The sequence below is a fragment of the Eriocheir sinensis genome, chromosome 59 (genome assembly GCF_024679095.1).
Source record: "Eriocheir sinensis breed Jianghai 21 chromosome 59, ASM2467909v1, whole genome shotgun sequence".
In the NCBI taxonomy this organism is placed as follows: domain Eukaryota; kingdom Metazoa; phylum Arthropoda; class Malacostraca; order Decapoda; family Varunidae; genus Eriocheir; species Eriocheir sinensis.
Window position 1 is genome coordinate 8,953,117 of NC_066567.1, and position 26,500 is coordinate 8,979,616.

At 39.8% G+C, this 26,500-nt stretch overlaps 1 long non-coding RNA gene across 1 annotated transcript in view; it reads right to left on the reverse strand.

Moving 5' to 3' along the window:
* Positions 1 to 6,073: 6,073 nt before the first annotated feature.
* LOC126985537 (uncharacterized) overlaps positions 6,074 to 26,500 on the reverse strand; it is an 83,359-nt gene continuing 62,932 nt past the window's right edge. Inside the window, exon 3 of the long non-coding RNA XR_007738777.1 lies at positions 6,074 to 6,416. This is a non-coding gene — a long non-coding RNA (uncharacterized LOC126985537). The remainder of the gene's footprint in view (positions 6,417 to 26,500) is intronic.

The following is a 26,500-nucleotide window of genomic DNA, read 5'->3' on the forward strand; positions in this document are numbered from 1 at the left end:
ATATGCATTACTCTCCCCAAATGTTAGGCTTTCATGCGTTGGGAAGGGGAATGGGGAAAGAGGGGGAGGTTGAAGGGTAGAATATGGAATTGGAAAAATCAGGAAATAGAAGGAAAAAGAAGTGGAGAAAACAGAAATGATACAGAAACGGAGAAAGGAGAAAGAGAATAAGCGTGAGGGAAGAGCGGGATAAAGAAGAAAAGAAGAGAAGGAGGTAGGGGAGATAAAGGGAAATGAAGAAGAGGTAACAGGAATGAAACTGGAGAGAGAAGGAGGAGGAGGAAAGAAGAAGGAACATGGAAAATACATAGAGGAGGAAGAGAAATGGAGGAAACAGGAGAGAAAAAAAAGCGAAGAGGAAAATACGGAGAGAAAAGAGAAATGAAGGAAACGGAAGGGATGAAAAGTGGAGAGGGAAATACGGAGAGGGGAAAAAGAAGTGAATAGGAAAAGCAGGTGATACAGAAATGGGGTAAAATGTAATGGGAGGAAATGTGAAATGGGGGAAATGTGAAGGAAAAGTAACAGGAATGAAATAGAGAAATAAGGAAGAGGAAGAAAGGAGCAGGAATATGGAAAACGGGGTAGTGAAATATGAGTTGCATTATCCGTAGAGTTGACAGATGACATGCAAGTTCAGAATCGCAAAGTGTGTTAAGGAAGAGAGAAATAGATGAAGGAGAAAAAGGAAAGGAGACAGAAGAGGGAAAAGTAAATGGGAACGAGGGATGACTAGAAAGGAGAGGAAGAAGAAGGGAGAGATGAGGGAGCAGTAGTGAAAAAGAATAAAAAAGGAAGGTAAAAATAGAAAAAAATAAAGGAGAAATGTAGAAGGGAAGGAAGAAGGGAAGGGAGATGGGAACGGAGAAAGACTAAAAGGGATAGGAAGAATGAGGGAAATAAGAAGGAAGAGCAGAGGAAAAGAAATAAAGGAAAAGTAGAAATGAAAGAATACAAGGAAAATGTAGAAAGAGAAGGAAGAAGAGAGATTAAACGTGATAGGAAGAAGAAAATGATGTAGTTAAGGAAATAAAAGAGGAGAATATGCGAGGAGGAGAAAGAGAATCAACATATGGGGAGAAGGAGACGAGGGAAGAGGAGAGAATATAAGAGAAAGGAGGAAGAGAATAAGCCTGAGGGGAGAGGGAAAAGGAGGACAAGGGGAGAAGGAGAAAGAGGAAGAGAAGGAGAACTGAGAGGGGAGAGAGTGGAAGGAAAGCGCCGTAAATAATAACATAATCAGTAACAGGTATATGAAGTGGAGGGAATTAGGAGGGAGAAGTGGATGAGAGCGGAGGGGAAGAGAATGAAGAGGATGGTGGACATGAGCAGAGAAGGGAAGGGAAGAGAATGGAAGGGAAAGGAAGGGATGGGATGGGAAAGTAAGATAAAGGAAAAGAGGGGAAGGAATGGAGAGAGAAGGGACGGGAAGGAAAGGGAAGGGAAATGAAAGAAAAGAAAGGAAATGAGAGGGAATGGAAGGGAAAGGAAGGAAATGGATAGTAAGGAAAGGAAAGGAAAGGAAAGGGGATGGATGGGAAGGGAAGGAAAGGGATGGAAAGGGAAGGGAATGGAAGGGAAGGGATGGGAAAGTAAGATTAAGGAAGGGAGGAGGAGGAATGGAGAGAGAAGGGACGGGAAGGAAAGGGAAGGGAAAGGAAGGAAAGGAAAGGAAAGGAAAGGAAAGGAAATGAAAGGAAAGGAAAGGAAACGAAAGGATTGGGAAGGAAAGGAAAGGGATGGAAAGGGAAGAGAAGGGAAGGAAAGGGAAGAGAACCGAATGGAGCGGAAGGGGAATGGAAGACAAGGAAAGGGAAGGGAAGAGAAGGAAAGGGAATTAAAGGGAATGGAACGGAAGGGAAGGGAAAGAAAAGAAAGGCACGGCAAAGCAGAGCAAGACATGGGAATGGATGGGAAAGGAAGGCTGGTGTTCGTTCATGTAATCCCTCGAGTCTGTACTTTGGTGCTTTAACGTGTCTTATCAGCGGGTGATCACTGGGCCGACACGAAGGGGAAGGGAAGAGGGAGGAAGGAACCACGTGCTGGGGGAATATATCATTAGCAAAACCATTTCAATTTATCAGTGCAAAGAAGGAATAGCGTCTGATTTCACAAGTTATAAATCATGTATCTTTGGCACACGTTCTCACACATTTTCGGGGCTTTCACACCCACATATAATAATTGATATATTGAAGAAATGATTAGTAGAATTGATAGGACTTTCGTAGAGGTTGTTGTGTATATAGGAATTGATTGATATGACTGATAAGACTCGTAGAGGTTGTTGTGTATATAAGAATTGATTGATTTTATTGATAACGCTTTCGTAGAGGTTGTTGTGGGTATTTCCATGGGTAGTTTTATGAGCCACGTGATAGTTTAACAAGGCTTCTTCTCATAAATACGATAAAAATAATGGGCAAATGAAATACAAAGAATATGGGAAGGGAAAAAAAGGGAAGGGAAGGGAAGGGAAGGGAAGGGAAGGGAAGGGAAGGGAAGGGAAGGGAAGGAAGGACGGGAAGGGACGGGAAGAGAAGGGAAGAGAAGAGAAGGGAAGGGAAGGGAAGGGAAGGGAAGAGAAGAGAAGAGAAGAGAAGAGAAGAGAAGAGAAGAGAAGAGAAGAGAAGAGAAAGGAAGGGAAACAAAGGAAAAGAGAGGGAAGCAGTGATTAGACGGCTTTTCAGTTCTCATTTATTTTTGTCCTCGAGTTACTTCTCTTACTGAAAAAAAATAAACGTGAATATCCCTGATGAGAACCCGACTAATCTCCTTTTTGGCCCTGGGAAGTATTTGTTGGGAGAGACCGAAAGCGTCCAAGAAAACAGGTCACAGATTATCACTCCAACTACATTCCCAGCTTAGTGTTGTTCTGTCATTACGAGAGTTCTAAGCAAGACCACGTGTATTCCAGGAGCAAACTCTTCACACACGATTCCAGGTTACTGAAGGCTGTTGACATGCAGTGCAGCCAAGGACGCTGGAGCGAATGCATCACAAACAAAGATTTCCTGTTACTGAATCCTGCCCTGCCCTGTGCGTGTGTGTTCAGTGCTGGGTCACGTGCTTACCAGGAAGACGGTCTGCTTTTCATATGAGTTTACGACGCTTTCTTGTGAAGGGTCTGACTGTATTACTAAACCCCACGTGAGGTGATCGATTTTGGGGGGTCCTACCTCTATGTTTTTGTGATATTGATGGGTTTCACAAGGAGATTTTTTTTATTGTTTCGTTCTTATTCTGTTTTGAGTTTGCTCTTTCCTATAAGTTTACCGCGTTTTCTTACGAAAAGTCTGGAACTGTATTACTAAACCCTACGTGAGGTCACCGACATTTTGTGGATCCTACCTCCATAGTTTTGTGATATTCAAGATTTAACAATGATATTTTTTGGTTTGTTTCGTTGTTTTTCTGTCATAGGTGCGCTTTTCATACGAGTTTACTGCGTTGTCTTAGGAAGGGTTTGACTGTATTGCTAAACCCCACGTGAGCTGACCGATATTTCGTGGGTCCTACCTATATGCTTTTGAGATATTGTTGTGTTTAAGAAGGATATTTTTTGGTTTCGTTGGTTTTATGTCACGGGTGTGATTTTTACTAAAAGTTTACTACATTATCTATTGAAGTAGCGAAGACTGTATTATTAGCAAGTATATTTCTTTGTTTCATTGTTACTTTGCCATATTTTTCTTTCTTACGAGCTTACAATATTTTCTAAGGAAGGTGTTGATTTTGTTTGTTTGTTTGTTTGTGTTTTATTGTTATCCTGTTTTTCACACGAGTTTACAGTTACTAAGGACTGACAAGGTTCTATCTTTTATGCTTCAACGTTTTCCTACCATCACGTGACCTCTTTGCTATTCGTCCCTCATGAAATTTACAAGATATTCTCAGGAAGTGTCCAAGAATGTATTATCAACAAGGTTTTTTCTCTCACTTCCATGTTTATCCTTCCCTCACGTTGATTTTGTTGTTGTTTTTTTGTTTTATTGTTATCCTGTTTTCCACTCGAGTTTAGAGTTACTAGGGAGCCAACTAAGAATGTACTACTGACAAGGTTCTATTTTTTTTTTTTTTTTGCTTCATCGTTTTCCTACCATCACGTGATCTCTTTGCTATTCGTCGCTCATAAAGATTTACAAAATATTCTCAGAAAGTGTCTAAGAATGTATTACCAACAAGGCGCTATTTTTCTCTCAGTTCCAGGTTTATCCTTCCCTCACGTGACCTCTAGGCAAAGTTACGTGACCCGCAGGAAAAGTTAGAACCGTCACACGTCGTTATTATATGCAGGATCGCGTGCATTGCGGGACATGATTCCAAGCTTACTTCTTGTTGGCATGAATACGATAGACGAATTAGCGAATGGAGTGAAGGAGGGTATCAGGAGTCAGGCCACCTCTCCTCCCGAAATTGACCTCTCTTTTTGCCCACTCCTCTGTATCTATTCAGGAGCAGTAAGTAACGGGTTGTTGTTGTTTTTCATTATTGTTTTCTTTTGTTTCCACGCCCTTGAACTGTCTCCTCTTCTGTAAAAAAAAATGAGATAGTGAGAAACGCTTCCAAATCTATACTTTTCTTTCATAAATACGATAAAATAATGAGTAAATCAGATATAGTGAATAAGGTTCCTACGATTTTTCTTTTCTGTCATAAATACGATAAAATAATGAGTAAATGAGGTCCAATGAATGAGACTTCAACGATTACTCTTTTTCGTCATGAACAAGCGGGAACGATAATGAGAATAATAATGAATGAAACACCGTAAAAGAAGGTACGAACAAATGTCTCCAAATCAATCACTTGGATCACAAACCTGTTGGAAGTGTCTTTGCCTCATTAAAACTGACTAATGCTCTTCGGAACAACGCACTCACGAGGGAACTAAGAGCATTATGCAGGGAGCCGAGAAGTTGCGTTGTATCTCATTCAAGTTGTGTTTGTGTGTGCATGACGAATGTTTAGTTAACGAGTTAGATAGAGATGATTATTTGGTAGTCTCTGAGGTAAAGCAAATATCAAGTACCTTTCCTAGCAACACACAATGCTAATAAATGTATGAATGAATAATAAATAAAAATCGGTATACTTATAGAAAAAGCACAGAAAACAATACACAAAATTCGGAAATGGAAGGAAAAGGAAGAGAAGGGAATATAAGGGAAAAGAGTGTAAGGGAAGAAAATGGAACGGAACGGAAGGGAAGGGAAGGGAAAGGAAGGGAGGGCAGGGCAGGGAAGGGAAGGGAAAGGAAAGGAAAGGAAAGGAAAGGGAAGGGATGAGGAGGGAAAGGAAGGGAAAAGAAAGGGAAGGGAAGGGAAAGGAGTGTAGGGCAAAGAAACGCAACGGAATGGAACGAAAGGGAAGGGAAGGGAAAGAAAGGGAAGGGAAGGGAAGGGAAGGGAAGGCAAGGGAAGGGAAGGGAACGGAAAGGAAAGGGAAGGGAAGAGAACGAAAGCCTGATATTCGTTCGTGCAATCCCTCACATGCAGAGAAAACACAAACACCAACAAAACAGAGACAGTACATCCCGCGAACCCAATCAGACAGGTAAATACGAGACACCTGTACTTAGGTCGCCGGCAAAACTACATCTGAAATTCCGTGTGTGTGTGTGTGTGTGTGTGTGTGTGTGTGTGTGTGTGTGTGTGTGTGTGTGTGTGTGTGTGTGTGTGTGTGTGTGTGTGTGTGTGTGTGTGTGTGTGTGATTCCTACATATTTACATAATGCATTCCGGGAGGCTCGGTTTCTCTCTCTCTCTCTCTCTCTCTCTCTCTCTCTCTCTCTCTCTCTCTCTCTCTCTCTCTCTCTCACGGGGAAGAGAGAGGATGCATGTAGAGAGAGAGAGAGAGAGAGAGAGAGAGAGAGAGAGAGAGAACACGGACACCTGAGCATATACCTGTGTCCTGACCTTACCTGAGACGATACATAATAAGGAAACCTGTGTATGTATGTATATATGTATGTATGTATGTATGCATGTATGTATCTATTTATCTATGGGACACTAACCTACTCTAAGGAACACCGGACCACTCAGAGCTACTTGCGGACAACTTACCTTTTGGGACGTGAAGGGACGCGCCTGGGAGGACTGCGGTGGTAGGCTGGACGAAGGGAGCAGCGAGGGAAGGGACGTTTACAGGAATTGAGGCGGAAACTTCTCTCCCGGGGCGGCACAACACAGAGCAAAGAGAAACTTGAGACGCCGCAGAGGACACGCACGCGGGGGAGGGTGGAGTGGCAGGCTTTTTCTATTAGGCATTCAGTAGGTATTTTGTTGAAGTCTTGAGTTTTGGGTTCTTTGTTTGGACAGGGTAACACACGTACACTCTAGTAAGTTGTTGTTTGTTTGTTGGTGATGATAGTGGGTGGCGGTGGTGATGGCTTCAGTGGTGGTTTTTGGTTGTCTGTAAAAAAAGCGAGAGGATATTTTTGCTTACTTTTCATTCTAAAGCTAATTTTCTTGAAGTCATTATCTAATGTCCTAAATCAAGGGTTATTATAAGCTTAAAAAGAAAGGAAAGGCGTTACTATAAATTTCCAGCCGCTCAAATACAGCATGGGTACAACCTTTTGAATAAAGAGAAGGCGTTACTATAAATTTTCCGACCGCTTCAGTACAGGCAGAGACCAACCACCAATTACCAGTTCCCTCAAAATACCAAAATACAAAATAACAGAAATAAGAAATACAAAAAAAAAAACGGAAAATACAAGATACAAGGAAAAATAATACAATAAACACAAAATCTAGAACAGAGAAAAACAACGCTATGCAAATCCGCCTTACACTAAAAGAACGCAAGCCACGAAGCGTTAAGAATTCGTTACAAGTTTAAGCAGCAATGAAGGGTTGAGATTATGAAGGAAGTTTCGAACCCATGATCATTACAAACTTGCAGCGAGTCTCACCAACCAAGGACCATAATCGAAGGAGGTGGTGGTGGTGGTGGTGGTGATAGTGGGGGTGGTGATTGAGATGATGGTGGTAACAGTGATGGTAGTGATGGTTATAGAGGTGATTGTAGTAGTGGTGATGATCTTGGTCGTAGTGATAGTGGTGGTGGTCATAGTGGTGGTGATGGTGGTGGTGATGGTGACAGTGGTGGTGGTGGTGGTCGGGGCAAGATGGTGGTGGTGGTGGTGAGAGTTGTTTGTGGTGATGTGTGGTGGTAGTGGTGGTGGTGGTAGCAAGGTGTTTGGTGTGCTCGTTAAAGAGGGTCGTTGAGCGGGTCGTTAGAGGCAAGAGGCGGGTTAATTAAGGCATCAGTGTGAAGCAGAAGACTCGAAGCAGTAAACCGCATGACGCACCGAGCTCAAGTCTGTTTATTTTCCCGTTTTTTTCCTCTTCTTTTTAAAAAAAATTCTTTGAGTGTATATTTTCGAACGATTCACAAACTCTCTCTCTCTCTCTCTCTCTCTCTCTCTCTCTCTCTCTCTCTCTCTCTCAAGTAACTTTCTTCCTCTATCTTCCATCTTTCTTTTCTCACAAACTCAATTTCTCACTCCCTTTGTCTTTCTTGTTTCTTTTTCTTCCTTCCACATTTGCCTTCCTCCTCCTCTTCTTCCTTTTCCTCCTTTGTAGAAGATTTGGGAGCTCTCTGTCTCTCTGTGTCTGTCTTTCATTCTTCTTTTTCTCTCCTCATTTTATCTGCTTATCTCCGTCCATTTTTCTCTCTTGTTTCAATCTTAGTGTTTTTTCTTTCTCATTCTCTCATTCTCTGTCTCAATGTCTTATTCTTTCTTTCTCTCCTACTCTGTTTATCTATGTTCTTTTATTCTCTCTGTCTCTGTTTTTGTCTGTGTTTCTATAACTGTTTCTTCTAAAAAGTCTGCATTATTTTTTTCATCTTTACAATTCGCTTTTTTCCAACTTTTTCCTTGCCTTCTTTTATTCTAACATTCCTGAAACCTCAACTGCCTGTCTGCTTGACTATACATACATTTACCCGTCTGTCTGTCTGTCCATCGTCTGTCTGTCTGTCTGGTATTCAAATCTTCTCTCTGTCTGTCTGTCTCTGTTTAATCCCATTTCTCACTTTGTCTTTCTATATGTTCATCTGTCTGTAAAGCTGCGTGTGTTAGTCTCCATCTATTCGACTGACTATTTACCTGCCTGTCTGGTTTTCTGCTTGTCTCTCTGAAATTGGTCTGTCTATCTATGTCTGTTGATCTAGCCATCGGTATGTCTGTTTCCTATCCTCCTATCCATTTCCACTCAGCTTTACACGCCTCTCTCTCTCTCTCTCTCTCTCTCTCTCTCTCTCTCTCTCTCTCTCTCTCTCTCTCTCTCTCTCTCTCTCTCTCTCTCTCTCTCTCTCTCTCTCTCTCTCTCTCTCTCTCTCTCTCTCTCTCTCTGGTCCTTTCAAGAGGTTGGGGTTCTCACTGTTATTGTTGGCGGGAGGGAAGCAGAAGGGATTATTGAGGCAACACACACGGACGAGGAAGAGGAAGAGGAGGAGGAAGAGGAGAAGGAGGAGGAAGAGGAGGTGGAGGAGGAGGAGACGGATATTAGGCCAGTCACGGATAGGAGAAGCGAGACGAGGATAAGAGAAGTGAAAAGACGTGAAAAGAAATGAAGAGAAGTGAAGAGAAGTGAAAATAAGAGAAAATAAGAGAAGAGAAATGAAAAAAAGTGAAAAGAAGTGAAAAGAAATTAAGAGAAATGAAAAAAACGAAAAGAAGTGAACAGAAGTGAACAGAAGTGAAAGGAAGTGAAAAGAAGAGAAGAAAAAGTGAAGAGAAGTTAAAAGAGGTGAAAGGAGATGAGAAGGGGAGAGGACAGCGTGGTGGAGGAGAGGTGACAGGTGAGGAGTCCAGGTGAATGCAGGTGAGAACGAGAGATGAGAGATGAAATGAGGTGGGCGGGAGCAAATGGGAATGGACCACAGAAGAAAAGAAAGAGGAAAGTGGAAAGAAAGAAGAAAAGGAAATAAAAAGGGAGACGGAAATAAAAGGAGACGGGAAGGAGAAAGAAATGGAAGGGATGGACCAGAAGAGAAAATGGAAAGTAAGAGGAAAAAAAGAAAACAGAAGAAGAAAGGATATGAACGGAAAGTGAATGGAAGGAATGGACCGGAGAAGAAGAAAAGAAAGAGGAAATAGAAGAGGAAGAAAGAGAAGGGACGGAGAGGGGAATGGAATAACGGAAAGTGAATAGAAGAAGGAGGAAGAAAAATAAAGGAAGAAAGAAAAAGAAAAGAACGGGAAGAAAATAGAAAGAAGGATTGGAAGAAAAGGAAAAAAACAAAATTAAAATAGAGAAGGCAAGAGATAGGATGACAACTAAACAGAGAGAGAGAGATGAGTTTGTACCATGGCAGAAATTAGATGTTGGAGGCGTGTAGCAAGGACAACAGCGGAAAAAAGAGGAGGAGGAGGAGGAGGAGGAGGAGGGAGGTGGTGGTGGAGGTGGTGGTGGAGTAAGTGGCGGTGGTGATGGTCGAGGTGACAGCAATTGGAGGTGAGGCAGGGTTTCATTAGGGTGTAGATAGAGGTGAACGGTGTTGGGCGTTGGGTGTAGCAGTGGCCAGAATAAAGTGTGACCCTGAAACCTAAATTAAATAAACGAAACAGAGACAAAAATACACAAAACCTCCATTACTGATATATATGGGAACACATTTATTTACTTTGCCATATTTTTAACCTAACTAATTTTCCACTCAATAGAAATAAACGGAATAAACATAGAAAAATAATACACAAAACATTCATTACTAATATATATAAGGGAACATGCTTATTTACTTTGCCATATTTTAATCTAACTAATTTTCCTTCCATAGAAATAAACAAAATAAACATAGAAAAAATAATACACAAAACATTCATTACTGATATATAAGGGAACACATGTATTTACTTTGCCATATTTTTAATCTAACTAATCTTCCACTCAATAGAAATAAACAAAATAAACATAGAAAAAATAATACACAAAAATTCCATTACTAATAAATGTTAGAGAACACAATTAAATATTTTGCCATATTTTAATCTAACCAATTTTCCACTCAATAGAAATAAACGAAATAAACTTAGAAAAAATATGACACAAAAACTCCATTACTAATAAATGTTAGGGAACACAATTATATATTTTGCCATATTTTAATCTAACTAATTTTCCACTCAATAGAAATAAACGAAATAAACTTAGTAAAAATAATACACAAAACATCCATTGCTAATATACATATATTAGGAAACACGTTTATTTATTTTCCCTTTTTGAGTCTACCGAGTTTTGCACTCTATGAAAAACGTAAAAAAAATATATATATATATATATATATATATATATATATATATATATATATATATATATATATATATATATATATATATATATATATATATATATATATCCATTAGAAAATTTTTGGGAATATATTAATTTTGCCTTAGAGATGAAGTTGCCATTTTCACTCTATCTAATTTTGCGTTTTACAGAAATATACGAAAATAAAAAAATAAAAGGTGGAAAGGTAACTCTCTCTCTCTCTCTCTCTCTCTCTCTCTCTCTCTCTCTCTCTCTCTCTCTCTCTGTCTCGCTCTCTCTCTCTCTCTCTCTCTCTCTCTCCACCCTTCAATCAATCTTCCTTAACCTCCTCCTCCTCCTCCTCCTCCTCCTCCTCCTCCTCCTTCTCCTCCTGTTCCTCCTCCTCCTTCTCCTCCTCCTCCTCCTCCTCCTCCTCCTAAATCATTTCCTTCCCTCTTCGCCCAATCTTCCTCACAGTTCCGCTTCACTAATTCCTCTTCATCCTCTTCCCCTTCCTTCTGTCATCTCCTATTTTACTTTTTTCTTCTTTGTTTTTTTTTCTTCCTCTTGTTTGTCTGCGTTTTTTTTTTTCACTCAAACGATCGATTAGCATTGGAGAAGCGTTCTCTCTCTCTCTCTCTCTCTCTCTCTCTCTCTCTCTCTCTCTCTCTCTCTCTCTCTCTCTCTCTCTCTCTCTCTCTCTCTCTCTCTCTCTCTCTCTCTCTCTCTCCAAAGTTTCAGTGTTAGCAGCGAATTTTTCTCTCCTCCAACGACTGCATTTATTTTGTCCTCCTCCTCCTCCTTCTCCTCCTCCTCCTCTTCCTCCTCTCGTGATTCTCCTCCTCCTTCATCTCCTTCTTCTCTAGGATTTATAACGTTTCTCCTCCTCCTCCTCCTCCTCCTCCTGCTAGTCCATGTTTCCTCCTCCTCCTCCTCCTTCTCAGACGAAGAAAATTTGTTGCATTAAAATAGTAAAATTATTCCAACTGTTCACTTTTCTTTCTTATTCTTTCTCTTACTTTCTTATTTTCTTTTCTCTGTAACGTTTGTCAGAGTCTCGCGGGTAAAAAATTAAGAAATTCGCTTTTACAGACTTTACATTTTTCTCCTTCCTTTTAAAAGTTTCATTCCTTTATTTGGGGTGAGAGAAAAAAAAAAGTATTAGTCTGTCTTTATATTTCTTTCATTCTTTTTTTTATTTGTCATTATTTCCCATCTCTAATTCCAGTCTTCATTATTTTCTTTTTTTTTCTTCTTAAGTGCAATTTATTCTTCGGGGTGAAAGAAAGGAAAAAAATAACCTTACTTTTATTTCCTTGACATTTCTTCCTTTTTTATCTCTCTATAATTGTTCTTTATTTTCTTATTCCAGTTTTTACCACTTATTTTCATTCTTTTCAGTTTACTTATTTTCTACCGAGTTAAAGAAAATAATAAACATAATCTTACTTCATATTTCTTTCACATTTCTTTCTTTTTGTCTCTCTAGAATTGTTTTTTGATCTCTCTATTCCACCTTTTATCAGTTTTTCCATTGTTTCCAAAGTGTGATTCCTTCTTTTTGTGGATGAATGAAAACTTTAAAATCTTACTTCTTCTTATCTTTCTTAGTCGTTTTTTGTCTCTATCATTCTCTTTTATCTCTAACTTTCGTCTTTTTCTCATTTTTCTTATCTTTTTAAATTAATTTCTTGCTATGGATAAAATGAAACAAGGATGAATGAAAACTTTAAAATCTTACTTCTTTCGTAATCTTTTTTTGTCTCTTTCATTCTTCTTCATCTCTAATATTCGTCTTTTTCTCATTTTTCTTATCTTTTTAAATCAATTTCTTGCTATGGATAAAATGAAACAAAAACGTTGACCTTATTTTTTATCTTTTATCCTTTTTTGTTATCGTTATCATTTGTCTTTTTCACATCTAACTTTTTCTTCTTTATTTTTTATTATCTTTATTTTTTTATTGTTTTCTTTATTTTGTTTATTTTTATTGTCATATTTTTTTTTTTACTATCTTTATTATTCGTCATTTTTTCACATCTAACTTCTTTCTTTCTCTTTCCTTATCTTTATCATCAGTAGTTCTCTTATCTACCTTTTTCCTCCCCTTATTTTTGTTATTTTTATTATTTCCTTTTTTTCTCATTTTTCTCAATCCTTTTCCACGTAACTTCCTTCCTACGTATGAAAGAAAAACAAAACTTTCTTATTTTTCTCTCTCTCTTTTCTCTCTTTGTAACTTTCCACATCTTCCATGAATAGAGAGCAGGGAAAATATCACACTAACATGATTTCTTCCTCCCTTCCTTTTTTCCTTTCTTTCTTTCTTTCTTTCTTTCTTTCTCTTATTCTTTCTTTCTTACTTTCATTTTTTCTCTTTCTTTCTTTCTCTTTCTCCCCTTCTTCCATCCTTCATTCACTCATTCCTTTCTTTATTTCGTTCTTTCTTTCTTTCTTTCTCTCATTTTTTCTTACTTCCATTTTTTCTCTTTCTTTCTTTCTCTTTCTTCCCTCCTTCCTTCCTTCCTTCCTTAATTCAATCCTTCCTTCCTCCCTCCCTCCTTACTTCTTTCTTTCCTTCCTTCCTTCCTTAATTCAATCCTTCCTTCCTCCCTCCCTCCTTACTTCTTTCCTTCCTTCCTTCCTTCCTTCCTTCCTGCCTTCCTTCCAGCGTCACAGTCTTTGAAAATAAAAGTTGGAGTGACAGGTTGCAAACTTTTTATCACATTACTTTTTTTTATTAGAAACGAGCAAAAACTCTTTCCTTTTTCTCTTTTTTTTTCATTCACGTTCAGAAATGGATTAAAATTGAGGAAAACTGATTATTATTATTTTTGCTATTATTACTATTATGTTATTCTTGAGACCTTTGCTCGTGTTATCATTGTTATTATTATTATTATTATTGTTATTATTATCTTTCTCTATGTATTCCTTTTTACTATTATTTCCTATTATTAAAACTTATTCTTCACTTGTCTTCCTTCTTCCCCTTTTTCTTCCTTCTTCCTCTCTCCTCCCACTTTCTCTCTTTCCCATAAATTTCCACTTTTTCTATAATCTTTTATTTATCTATTTATTTTATTTACCAACATGATCTTTCCTCTCTCCTCCTCTTTGTCCCTCTCCCTTTCCTTCCCTCTCTGTTCCCTTTCCTTCCCTCTCTCTTCCCTTTCCTTCCTTCTCTCTTCCATTTCCTTTCCTCCTTCTCTACAAATAATATCTTTTCTCACTCCTTCTCCTTGTCACACTCTCTTTCCTTCCCTCTCCCTCTCCTTCCCTCCTTCTCTCTTCCCTCCTCTCCCTTTTATCCCATCCATCCTCTTATTCTCCTTCTCCTTATCCCTATCACTTTCCTTTCTCTCCTTCCCTCTCCTATCTCTCTCTCCCTTCCTATGTCCTTCCCTATATGCCTCTCTCTCTCCTTTCATTCCTCCCTCCCTCTCTCCCTTCCCTCTCCTATCTATCTCTCCCTATATGCCTCCCTCTCTCCTTCCATTCCTCCCTCCCTCTCTCCTTTCCCTCTCCTATCTATCTCTCCCCATGTCCTACCCTGTATGCCTCCCTCTCTCCTTCCATTCCTCCCTCTACCTCTCTCTCTCTCTCTTTCAGTTCCCCCCCCTCTCTCCCTCCCTCCCCCTGGTCACGCTCGCAAACACCCTCGGGGGAACAGAGTGCTATAAAGTGCTATTGATCTGCTATTGACACACGCTTTAGGTTACATTAAGGGGGGGAAGGGGCGCGTGGGGGCGTCTCCTCTCTCCCTCCTTTCTCTCTTTCTCCCTCTCTCATCGTCTCCAGTGTGTGTCAAGAGTATATAAAGGAGAAAGTTTACTCTTCTTCTCTTCTTCCTCCTCTTTTTATCCCCCCTCCTCCTCCTCCTCCTCCTCCTAATCTTATATGGTAATTCGATGTAGCTCTCGTCTCCCGTTTTCTTTCTCGTCTTATCACCCAAACTTTAGTAATTATTTCCGGTTGACCCGCCCTCTCTTCCTCCTCCTCCTCCTCCTCCGTTTCCTCCGTTTTTATCTTCCTCCCCCTCCTCCTAATCCTCCTCCTTTTCGCTTTCTATCACTTCTTGGTTGTATTATTATTTCCTCCATATTCACTTTACTCTTCTCTAAATCATTCTTCTTTTTCCCATTTATATTTTTTCTCCTCTCTTCTTCTCCTCCTCCTATCTCTTCTTCTTTTACTCTCTACTCCTTCAGCTTCCCTTTCTTCATCTCATCTCCCTTCCCTTCCATCCCCTTCTCTCTTTTCCTTTATCTCCCCTCCTCTCTCCCATTCCATTCCCTCCCTCTCCCCTCTCCTCTCTCCCCTCTCTTTAACCCCTTCTTCCTCCCCTTCCTCCTCTCCCCTTCACTCCTTCGCACAGCTTGGTTCTCACGATCTCCGGTTCTTTACACGTTCCGTACCTGTTCCACTCCAAAACTGTCCTTATTACAGGTGATTTGGGTGCAGGTTATGGTAACTCTCTCTCTCTCTCTCTCTCTCTCTCTCTCTCTCTCTCTCTCTCTCTCTCTCTCTCTCTCTCTCTCTCTCTCTCTCTCTCCAATGCTGTTATGTTTTTTTTTTTATCTTATTATCGGATTCTTAAGATCAGGTGTTTCTTATTGTGTCTGTCTGTCTGTCCGTCTGTTTGTCTGTGTCTGTTTTTGAGGAGAAGGAGGAGGTAGAGAGGAGGGAAAGAAAATGAAAGAAAAGAGGAGATACCAGGCCAGGGAGAAGGGAGAAAGAGAGGGAGGGTAAAAAAGGAGAAGGGGTAGAAAGGGTGGAAGGGAGAATGGAAGAGAATCAAGCTTTTTTTTCTCTCCATCGCCAACTTCTTAACTGCCTCGTTTCTTTGTTAAGTGATTTTCTAACTACTGGTGCAACGAAGGGAGAGATTTCACGGCCTAAAGTTATATAGACATAATTCTTTTTTAATAGTCTCCCCTTAAACCTCATTACCCTTTTCTCTCCTCCTCTTCTTCCTCTTTCTCTGCCTCCTCTCCTCTCTCTACCTATCTATATATCTATCTTTCTATCTTTCTATTCTTTCTATCTATTCTTTCTATATCTTCTATCTATATCTTTCTATCTATATCTTTCTATCTTTTTATCTTTCTATCTTTCTATTCTTTCTATCTTTCCTTTTTTTTTCTTTCTTTTGTAGTTCTTTTTAACAGTCTTCCCTTAAACCTGATTACCCTTTTCTCTCCTCCTCCTCCTCCTCCTCCTCTTCTCTCTCCTCTCTCTCTCTACCTTTATATTTATCTACCTATCCATCTTTCCTTTTCTTTCTTTTCTAACACATTTCACTCCATCTGTTGTTGTTGTATTTTATCCTTCCTGTATTTTTTTATCTCTTCTTTCAACTTGTATTCCATCTATTCCATTTTATCCTATCCTATCATCCCTTTCTTTTTCCTTTCTTCTCACTTGCTTCATCTATATTATTCTCCTCTCTCTCTCTCTCTCTCTCTCTCTCTCTCTCTCTCTCTCTCTCTCTCTCTCTCTCTCTCTCTCTCTCTCTCTCTCTCTCTCTCTCTCTCTCTCTCTCTCTCTCTCTCTCTCTCTCTCTCTCTTTTCCCCTTCTTTAGCGTCGCTGTTTCTCTTCTATCGAGTTTGTCTTCCACCTATTTCATTTTTCTTCCATTAATAATCCTCTGTTTCCTTCCTTTCCTCTCATTTCTCTCCCTTTTTTTCATATTCCTTATCTCCCCTTCCCTTTCTTTCCCTGCCATTCACTCCCTTTTGCTTTCCTATCCTTCCCTTACCTTCCATTATTTTTTCTCTTCCCCTTCCTTTCCCTTCCTTTCTCTTCCTTTTTTTTTCATATTCCTTCCCTTCCCTTCCCTTTCTCTCCCTTTCCTTCACTCCCCTTCCCTTTCTTTTCATTCCCATACCTTCCATTCTTTTTCTTTCTCTTCCCTTTCCTCTCCTTCATTTCCCTTCTTTTCCTTTCCCTTCCCTTCCTTCCTTCACTCGTTCCTCTACCCTAACTTTATCATCTCCCTTTCATCCTCTAGTTCGCCTCTATCTCTTCCTCCTCCTCATCATCATCATCTTCCTTCTCCTCCTCCTCCTCCTCCTCCTCCTCCTCCTCCTCCTCCTCCTCCTCCTCCTCCTCCTTCGTCTCGGCATTCTATTAAATCAGTTTAAGGAGTCATTACCTTCGCAATTAAGGCTCGTCCCTACCGCCTCCCTCATCCCCTTCCCTCCTTCCGCCATCTCTTCCACATTCTTCTACTTCTTCCTTCGCTCTCTGCCTTTTCTTTCCTTCTATTTTATCTGTCTCTCCTTTCCTTCTTTTCTATTATTTCTGTCTCCCTATTGTTCGTTCCATCCATTCCTCATTTTATCTTACATTTCTTTCTTTTCCTTTTATTTTTTCCTTTCCCTTTCCTTTCCTCTCCTTTCTTTTCCCTTCCTTTCATTTAAATTCCCTTTGTTTCCCTTCCCTTCCCCTCCCTTCCCTTTCTTCCCTTCCATTCCCTTCCCTTCTCTCTCCTACCCTTTCTTTCCCTTCCTTTCCTTTCCTTTCCATTCCCTTTCCTTCTCTTCCCTACCCTTTCCTCCCTTTCCTTTCCCTTCCTTTCCCTTCCCTACCAGTCTTTTCCATTCCCTTTCCTTCTCTTCCCTACCCTTCCCTTCCCTTGCCTTCCATTTCCTTTCCCTTCCTTCCTTCCCTTCATCTTAACCTCCCTTACTCCCAACCTTCACCCCTCCCTTTCCCTTCCCTTCCTCCCCAACGAGCCCACTCTTTATTCACGTACTCAGACAAGAAAAACAGGTATTCAATTATTAACAAGGGAACCAAGTGTCTCAGTCGTCTCTGCCCGTAAAAGAAGTCCAATAGTCAAGTGTTAATGGAGAGAACATGTAGCTACGCGCGAGGAGATGGCAGGTATTGAAGATTAAATTGGACAGGTAGAAAGAAGACAGGTAGCGAGGAGCGTGTATCTCGAAGGTATTACGTAGTGTGAAAGGGAAAGGATTAGCGAAGGTGTTTTAAAGGGGATGAGAAGAGAAGGTGAGAAGGTGTCTGTGTGTCTACCTGTGTGTATGTTAATTGGAGGTGTTCTGTTCCTAAGGTGTTTTAATCTCAGAGGGCGTGAATCAAGGTGTGGCGTTTGAAAGGGAGTCATACAGGTACGTTGATTATAGGGATGAACGGAGAGACAGGTAGATAGATAGATAGGTAGAGAGATAAATAGAAATTGACCTCCTCCGGAAATTGACCTCTCTTTCGGCCACCTCTTTGGATTATTTTTTGGAGCAGCGAGTAGCGGGCTTTTTACTATTATTGTTTCCTTTTTTTGTGCCCTTGAGCTGTCTCCTTTGTTGTAAAAAAAAAGGTAGTAGTAGTAGTAGTAGTAATAGCTTTTGGTCTTGTAGTATAAGTGATATCAGTAACATCATAATCACCATCATCATCATCATTAGTATCATCATCACCATTAAAGTCTTGGAAAATCATCATAACCACCATCATCATCATTACTAATCATTATCATCATCATAATTACTCTTATTACCAACATTATCACGGTTGTAAAAGGACGTCGACTCTGCCTTGTAAAATATTCCCCGGGTCATATTAACACCGACTCCTTCCTTTCTTTTTTTTCTTCCCCTTCCTCGCCACCACCCTCCCCTTCTACCCCCCCCCTCCCCCCCACCCTCACCCCCCTGCCATTATCGTCACGAGGAGGGCCACAAACTCTATTACATTCTTTCTTCGTCACCTTCATTATTTTTTCACCCCTTGTCTCACTCGCCTGCTTCTCCTTCTTCATTCTTCCTCCTTCCTTCTTCTCCTTTCTTTCTTCTACCTCCTCCTCCTTCCTTCTCATTACTCTTCTATTCTTCTTCTATTTCCCTCCTACCGCTTCCCTTCCCTATCTTCACCTTCCCCTCTTCGCCCTTCCATCCCCTCCTTCTTCTCCTCACCCTTTCCTTCTTTTTTCCTTCTTCCTTCTTCTCCTTTCTTTCTTCTACCTCCTCCTCCTTCCTTCTCATTACTCTTCTATTCTTCTTCTATTCCCCTCCTACCGCTTCCCTTCCCTATCTTCACCTTCCCCTCTTCGCCCTTCCATCCCCGTCTTCAACCTCCCTTCTTCTCCTCACCCTTTCCTTCTTTTTTCCTTCTTCCTTCTTCTCCTTTCTTTCTTTTACCTCTTCCTCCTTCCTTCTCATTACTCTTCTATTCCTCTTATATTCCCCTCCAACCGCTTCCCTTCCCTATCTTCACCCTCCCCTCTTCGCCCTTCCATCCCCGTCTTCAACCTCCCTTCTCCTCACCCTTCCCTTCCACTCTTCACCCTTTCTTCCCCTCCTCAATCTCCCCTCCCCCTTCTTGAACTCCCCTCCACATCTTGACACTCCTCCTGCTCCACTCTTCGATCCTCCCCGCGTAATTAAGCTGTCGGAAATACGTACACACTCACGATGAGGTATTTTCTTTAGTGCCGTCAGAGGCCACTCCATCACACGCCTGTCAGTTTCTTTGGTGTTTCTTTTACGAGTTTTCTTTTGTGTTACTGATGGAAGAGTGAGGAGGAAGAGGCACCACTACTAGTAATAATATTGTATTGTAGTGTATGCTTTATTTTCTACACCTTTTAGCTATGCTCCTGTTTCTTTGGGGGGGTTTTCACGTGAGTTTCTCCTTTAATTTTTACTGATCAAAGAGTGAGGGGGGGACAGGCACTGCAATCACACTAACCACTACCACTGCAACCACTACCACTGCAACCACTACCACTACAACCACTACCACCATCACTGCAGCCACTCCCACTGCAACTACCATCATTACCAACGCTGACAACACCTAAAAGAAATATTGTCAGAGGAAAACATTGAAAAGAAAAAAGTGCAAATTATAAAATGAGTAATATTGAGAAAAAGGAGAAGAAAACAAAGGAAAAATTACACTAGGATATATAAAAACATGAAAAGAATGTTTAAAGAAAATTTGCAAGTTATTGAGAAACAGAAAAGAAAACAAAGACAAATTTAAAAAGTGCAATAAAAATATCAAAGGAAAGTATTTATAGGAAGAAAGAATCATAGAGAAAATGGATTAAGCTGATCAAAACAAGTCGTATATTGAAGAGAAGTAAAGAAAACAAATGAAAAAATAGAATCATCAAAAATACATGAAAGGGAGGTATTTAAAGGGAGAGCAAGAGAAAATAGATGATGAAAAGAGAAATACTGAAGAAAACGAAATAAAACAAGGAAAAAAAAGAAGAACGCTAAAAATACATGAAAGGGAAGTATTTGCAGGAGGGAGAAGAGCAAGAGAAAATAAAAGATGATAAAAGGAGAAAAATTGAAGAAAACGAAATTAAACAAAGAATAAAAGGAAGAACACTAAAAATACATGAAAGGGAAGTATTTATAGGAGGGAGAAGAGCAACAAAAAATACATGATAAAAAGAGAAATACTAAAGAAAATAAAGGAAAAAAGGAGGAATGCCAAAAATACATGATAGGAAAGAGAAAGATAAAGGAAGGAGCCAAAACATAGACGCGATAAAAACACCAATATCAGCGAAGGGAAGAAAGGAAGGGAAAACAAAAAAAGGAAAATAAAAAGGATGAAAGGGAAAATCTAAAAGTGAGGCAATAAAGGGAGACTGGAGGAAAATATTTTACTCCGGGAGGAAAATTTGCCTCCATTCCTCCACCGGTTGGCTAAGCTTGATAGGAAACGTAAACACAGAGAGAGAAAGAAAGGAATGGAACGGAAAGTGAATGAAAGAAAGAGGAAGAGAAAATAGGAGATAAAGGAAGGAATGGAAAGAAAAGTGAAGGAAAAGGAAGATAAAAATTGGAATAAGGAAAGAAAAGGGAAATTAAAATAGAAAGAACAAGGAATAAGATAAGCATTAGAGAATGGAACGGAAAGTGAATGAAAGAAGAGGAAGAAAATAGGAGATAAAGGAAGGAATGGAAAGAAAAGAGAAGGAAAAGAAAGATAAAAATTGGAATAAGGAAAGAAAAGGGAAATTAAAATAGAAAGAACAAGGAATAAGATAAGCATTAGAGAGAGAGAAAAATAATAATAATGAGAGAAAAGAGAAAGGAAGGTGAGACGGAAATGTGAATGGAAAAAAGAGGAAGAGAAAATAGAAGAGGAAGGAAGAAAATAAAAGAAATGAAAGATAAATAATGGAAGAGAAGGAAAAAAAAGGAAATTAAAATAGAGAGAATAAGGAATATGATGAGCATTAGAGAGAGAGAAAGCAGGGCAGGCAGGTGAGGCATTAGAAGAAAAATTGCACAAGAAAGTGGATGGATTTGCCGGAACGAAAGTAGAAAATTTATTATTCAGTTTGAGCCGAAAAAGTCTTGTCGAGAAATAGGAAGAGATAAATACGAACATACGAACACACACACCAAAACAGAGAGAGAGAGAGAGAGAGAGAGAGAGAGAGAGAGTATAAACAAGTAAATAAGTGTAAACAAGTAAAAACAATCAAAATAAACATAATAATCAAGAAAACAAGTGCAAAAAAAATCAAAATGGATCCTTCCCCTGAGAGAGAGAGAAAATTGCTAACATGCTTCTCTCCATCATTTGCAAATTCCTCCATTTACGTCTCCTTTACATTTCATATACCCCACTTTTCTCCTCCTCCTCCTCCTCCTCCTCCTCCTCCTTCTCCTCCTCCTCTTCCTTCTCTGCATCTCATCAGCTTCAGGAAACAGCTAGACACGAGTAAAATCTCTCTCTCTCTCTCTCTCTCTCTCTCTCTCTCTCTCTCTCTCTCTCTAATGCTCATCTTATTCCTTGTTCTCTATATTTTAATTTCCCTTTTCTTTCTCTATTCCAGTTTTTATCTTCCTTTTCCTTCTCTTTTCTTTCCATTCCTTCCTTTATCTTCTATTTTCTCTTCTTTCTTCCATTCACTTTCCGTTCCATTCCTTTCTTCCACTTTTCTCTCATTATTATTATTCTCTCTCTCTCTCTCTCTCTCTCTCTCTCTCTCTCTCTCTCTCTCTCTCTCTCTCTCTCTCTCTCTCTCTCTCTCTCTCTCTCAATTTCTATCTATTTTTCTCCTTTTATCCTTCATTTCCATCTATTTTCTCATCATTCTCATTCATTCTTATCCTTCACTCATCACCACCATCACCACCACCACTATCACCACCATCGCCACCATCACCACCACCACCACCATCGCCCTGCATAACAGCATTTCGTGAACCTTTAAACTTCGCGTCAAACTTGGATGAGGTTTTGGCAGATTATAAGTGGCGCCTTTTGAGGGGCTGTCGCGGTACTGGGAGCCTCCTCCATCACCGGGGCGCGCGACTTACGGAGCGAGAGAAAAGAAGGAAGGAAAGGAAAAAAGTTACCGCTGGAAAAAGATATCCTTGAAAAATGCTCCTTTGAGTTTTTCGTATACCCCGGTTGCCTCTTTTTTTTCCCTTTTTTTCTCTTGCATCCTTCTTTTTGTTACCTCTTCCTTCTTCGCTTTCTTCATCTTTCTTTCTCTTCTTCAGATATCCTTGAAAAATGCTCCTTTGAGTTTTTCGTATACCCCGGTTGCCTCTTTTTTTTCCCTTTTTTTTTCTCTTGCATCCTTCTTTTGGTTACCTTTTCCTTCTTCGCTTTCTTCATCTTTCTTTCTCTTCTTCAGATATCCTTGAAAAATGCTCCTTTGGGTTTTAGTATGAGCTGGTTGCCTCTTCTTTTTTCCCCTTTTCCTTCTCTATTCTTCTTTTTTTCTACCTATTCCTTCTTCTTCCTTCTTCGCTTTCTTTCTCCTTCCTTCCTCTCTTCTTCAGATATCCTTGAAAAATGCTCCTTTGGGTTTTAGCATGAGCTGGTTGCCTCTTCTTTTTTCCCTTTTTCCTTCTCTATTATTCATTTTTTCTACCTATTCCTTCTTCGCTTTCTTTCTCCTTCCTTCTTCTCTTCTTCAGATATCCTTAAAAACGGCTCCTTTGGGTTTTAGTATGACCTGGTTGCCTCTTCTTTTTCCCTTTTTCCTTCTCTATTCTTCTTTTTTTCTACCTCTTCCTTCTTCTTCCTTGTTCGTTTTCTTCCTTCTTCCTTCTTGTCTTCTTCAGTTATCCTTAAAAAATACTCCTTTGGGTTTTCGAATGCCCCGGTTGCCTCTTCTTTTTCCCTTTTTCCTCCTGTATCCTTCTTTTTTCTACCTGTTCCATCTTCGCTTTCTTCCTCCTTCCTTCTCCTCTTTTTCAGATATCCTTGAAAAATGCTCCTTTGGGTTTTAGTATGAGCTGGGTGCCTCTTTTTTTTCCCTTTTTCCTCCTGCATTATTTTTTTTCCTATCTCTTCCTTCTTCTTCCTTTTTCGATTTCCTATTCCTTCTTTCTTCTTTTCTACAGATATCCTTGAAAAATGCGCCTCTGCCTCGCTCATGCGTTGGTTTCCTCTTCCTTTCTTTCTTTTTCTTTCCTTCTGCATCTTCTTTTATTCTACCTCTTCCTTCTTCTTCCCCTTTTATCTTCGTCCTTTCTACTCCTTTTCCTTTTCTTCCTCCTTCTCCTCTACATATATCGATGGAAATTGCACCTTTGCTTCTCGTATTCCCTGGTACCTCTTCTTTTTTCCTTCTTTTTCCTTCGTCCTTCTTTTTCTTAATCTTCCTTCTTCCTTCTTCTTCCATTTTTTTATTTCTTCTCTTCTTCCTTTTCCCTCTTCCGTTCCCTTCCTCCCTTCTCCTTTTTTTTTCCTTTTTCCTACTTTTTTTCTTCTAAGTTTTCCTTCCCTTCCTCCTTCCTTCTCTTTTTCTTCTTTCTTCTTCCATTCATTTTTTTTATATTTCTTCTCTTCTTTCTTCTCCCTCCTCCGTTCCCTTTCTCCCTTCTCTTTTTTTCATTTTTCCTACTTTTTTCTTCTTCGTCTTCCTTCCCTTCCTCCTTCTTCTTCTTTTTCCTGTTACTTTTACTCCCCTTCCCTTCTCCTCCTCCTCCTTCCTTCTGTTCCTTCTTCTTCTTTCTTCTTTAATTCCTTCTTCTTTTATTATAACTTTGCATACCTTCTTGTGGCATTAGAAAAAGATTTGTTTGAATAACGTTCCTCCATTCTTTTATGCACGCTTTCCCTCCTATCCTTTTCCTTCTTCTTTTATTCTTTTTTTTCCTTTTCCTTCTCTTCTTTCTTCCTCTTCCTCCTCCGTTCTCTTCTTTCGTCCTCTTCCGCTTCTCTTCCTCTTGAAAAAATATTCCTCCTCCTCCTTTTTCCTTCCTTTTTCCTTCCTTCTTATGCCTCTTCCTTCTCTTCTTTTTTTCTTCCTCCTTCTATCCCTTCTTCCTCCTCTTTCTTTTCTTCTACAGTCGTGTCTTCCTCTTTATTCTTCTCCCTCTTCCCTTCTCTTTCTCCTTCCTCTTCCTCCTTCTTTGGGGCATTAAAAAAAAGATATGCTTGAAAAATATTAATCGCCCTTCGTATGACCGGGTTTACCTATTCCTTCTCTTCCGTTCTTCTCCTCCCATCCTTCTTCCTCTTCCTTCTATTCCTCCTCCTCCTTCTCTTCTACCTTCGTGCTGGTATCAAAAAAAATTGCTTGAAAAATGTTCCTCACTTTTTGTATGACCCGGTTTGCATCCTCCTCCTTTTTCCTTCTTCTTTACTTCACGTTCGTTTTCCTTCCTCTCCTTCTTCTCTTCCTCTTCATCCGACTTCCCTTCTTCCTGTTCCCTGTTCCTCTTCCTTCTTCGCCTCCTCTTCTTTCTACAGCAGCGCCTTTCTTCGTTTCTCCTTCCCAATGCTCCTCCTCCTCTTCCTCTTCTTCCGACTTCCCTTCTCACTCTTCCCCTTCCTCTTCCTTCTTCATTTTCTCTTCTTCTTCTACAGCAGTGTCTTTCTTCTTTTCTCCTTCCCATTACTCCTCCTCCTTCTCCTCTTCCTCCAACTTCCATTTTTCCTCTTCGTCTTCCTTCTCTTCTTCCTCCTCTTCTTCCTCCGACTTCTCCATGTACCCCTTCCTCTTCCTTCTTCACCTTCTCTTTTTCTACAGCATTGCCGTCATTCTTTTCTCCTCTCCAATCCTCCTCCTCCTCCTCCTCCTCTTCCTCTTCCTCCGACTTCCATTTTTCCTCTTCCTCTTCCTTCTCCTCTTCCTCCTCTTCTTCCTTCGACTTCATTTCTTCTTCTTCCCCTTCCTCCTCCTTCTTCACCTTCCCCTCCTCTTCTACAGCAGTGCCATTCTTCTTTTCTCCTTCCCATTCCTCCTCCTCCTCCTCCTCCTCCTCTTCCTCTTCCTCCGACTTCCATTTTTCCTCTTCTTCCTTCTCTTCTTCCTCCTCCTCCTCCTCCTCTTCTACAGCAGTGTCTTCCTTTCTTGCGTAAGTTTTTAAGAGGGAAGCGTGTTAGAATAGGTGGTAATTTTCTTAGGTTTTTTTGTGTGTGTGCGTGTGTGCGTATTCCCGAAAGTAATTTAAGTGGAACGGAACCTTTTCCTGTTTTCTTTTTAGTCTACGCAAAGAAAGAAAATGTGTGGATATGATAAGACTTTAATATTTTCTTTTTGTCAGAATAAGAAATGGTAGAAAATGAGATGAGCTTCCGAGCCTGTCCCTGCTACATCATTCTTTCTTTCTTTTAAATTCTATCATCGTTTTAATCTTTCCTTTCTTCTGTTCTTCTATTCCCTCTACGTCAATAATATTCCTTCTATTTCTCCTCTCATTATCATATATCCTAATTCTACCCTATCCTGTTTTTACTCTACTTCTTCAACTTCTACTTTATCCACTTTATCCTACTTCAAATCTATCCTTCTTTTCCTTTATTTCTACTTCTAATTTAACCTCTACTTCTACGCCATCCCTTTTTCTTCTATTCTACTCTTTGTTCTTCTTCTTTATCCTAATTCTATTCCTTCAAGTCTTTCATTTCTTCTACTTTCCTTTTTTTTCCTCTTTTACTAATGAATGCAACTCTTCCTCTCTTCCTCCTTTCATCTCCTCTCCTCCTCCTCCTCCTCCTCCTCTTCATCTTGCCCTTTCTCTCTCTCTCTCTCTCTCTCTCTCTCTTCTCTCTCTCTCTCTCTCTCTCTCTCTCTCTCTCTCTCTCTCTCTCTCTCTCTCTCTCTCTCTCTCTCTCTCTCTCTCTCTCTCTCTCTCTCTCTCTCTCTCTCTCTCTCTCGCCTTCTTTTCTTCTACTACTTCTTTTCCCCTACTCCTCTTCCATCCTCTTGTCGTATCCTATCTATTGCAATTACCTTACTCTCTCTTCTGTCTCCTCTCTTCCTCCTCCTATGCCATTCCCCTCTTCTCCTCTTCTTTTTTCCTCCTTTTATCCTACTCTTCCTTCCTCCTGTCGTTTCCCATCCACTTCTCTTTCTCTTTCTGTCTCCTCTCCTCTCTCCTTCCTCTTCACCCTCTCTTCTTCTTTCTCTTCTCCCTTTCTCCTCTTCCTTCCTCTTGTCATTTCCCATCCATTTCATTTACCGTACTCCTCCTCCTCCTCCTCCTCCTCCTCCTCTCTATTCCCAAAAATCCGTAACTGCACTGGACATTTTCTTTATGGTTAAGTTCGCTAAAAATTGAATTCGGCGACAGTGAATTTTTCCGGCCCTTCGTTGTACTGGTAGATATTACGCCCTTTTTTTTTACGTTATAGAGAGTTCGCGCAATAGCTTGTGTTCATAAATATCGTACGTATCTATTAGGCGGTGCAGTGTATTCGGTGTGTCTTATAAATTCGCGCGGGTTTCGTAAAATTGCGTGCGTTCGTTATGGCGAGTGAGAAGGAGAATGGGAGAACGTTGCCAATTTTTATTATTTTATTAGAATTTTGTTGTTTTTATCATTTATTGTATTATTTAAGTATTTATTCTATTTTGTTTTATTATTTTTCTTTTTGTGTGTCATTTGTTTCGTCTACGATTCTAACTCTTTATCTTTTTTACTTGTCTTTATTTATTTATTTATCTATTTTATTATTCATCTTTATTCTCTAATTCATTTATTTTATGGGTCGAACTTTTCATCCATTTTTATCATTTTTTTTTCTCATCATTTATCTATTTTATGATTCTAACGTTTCATTCATTTATGTATATGTATGTTTATATTTACATGTTTATCATTTTCATTATATTCCTCATCGTTATCATATTATTCCTCATCCTTATATTCCTCCCCTTCATAATACTCATATAGTTCCTCGGCGTCAATCTCATCAACGTCATCATCATCCATGCAAAATAAAATACCAACGTTTCCATTTTCAATCTCTATTCATCCTCA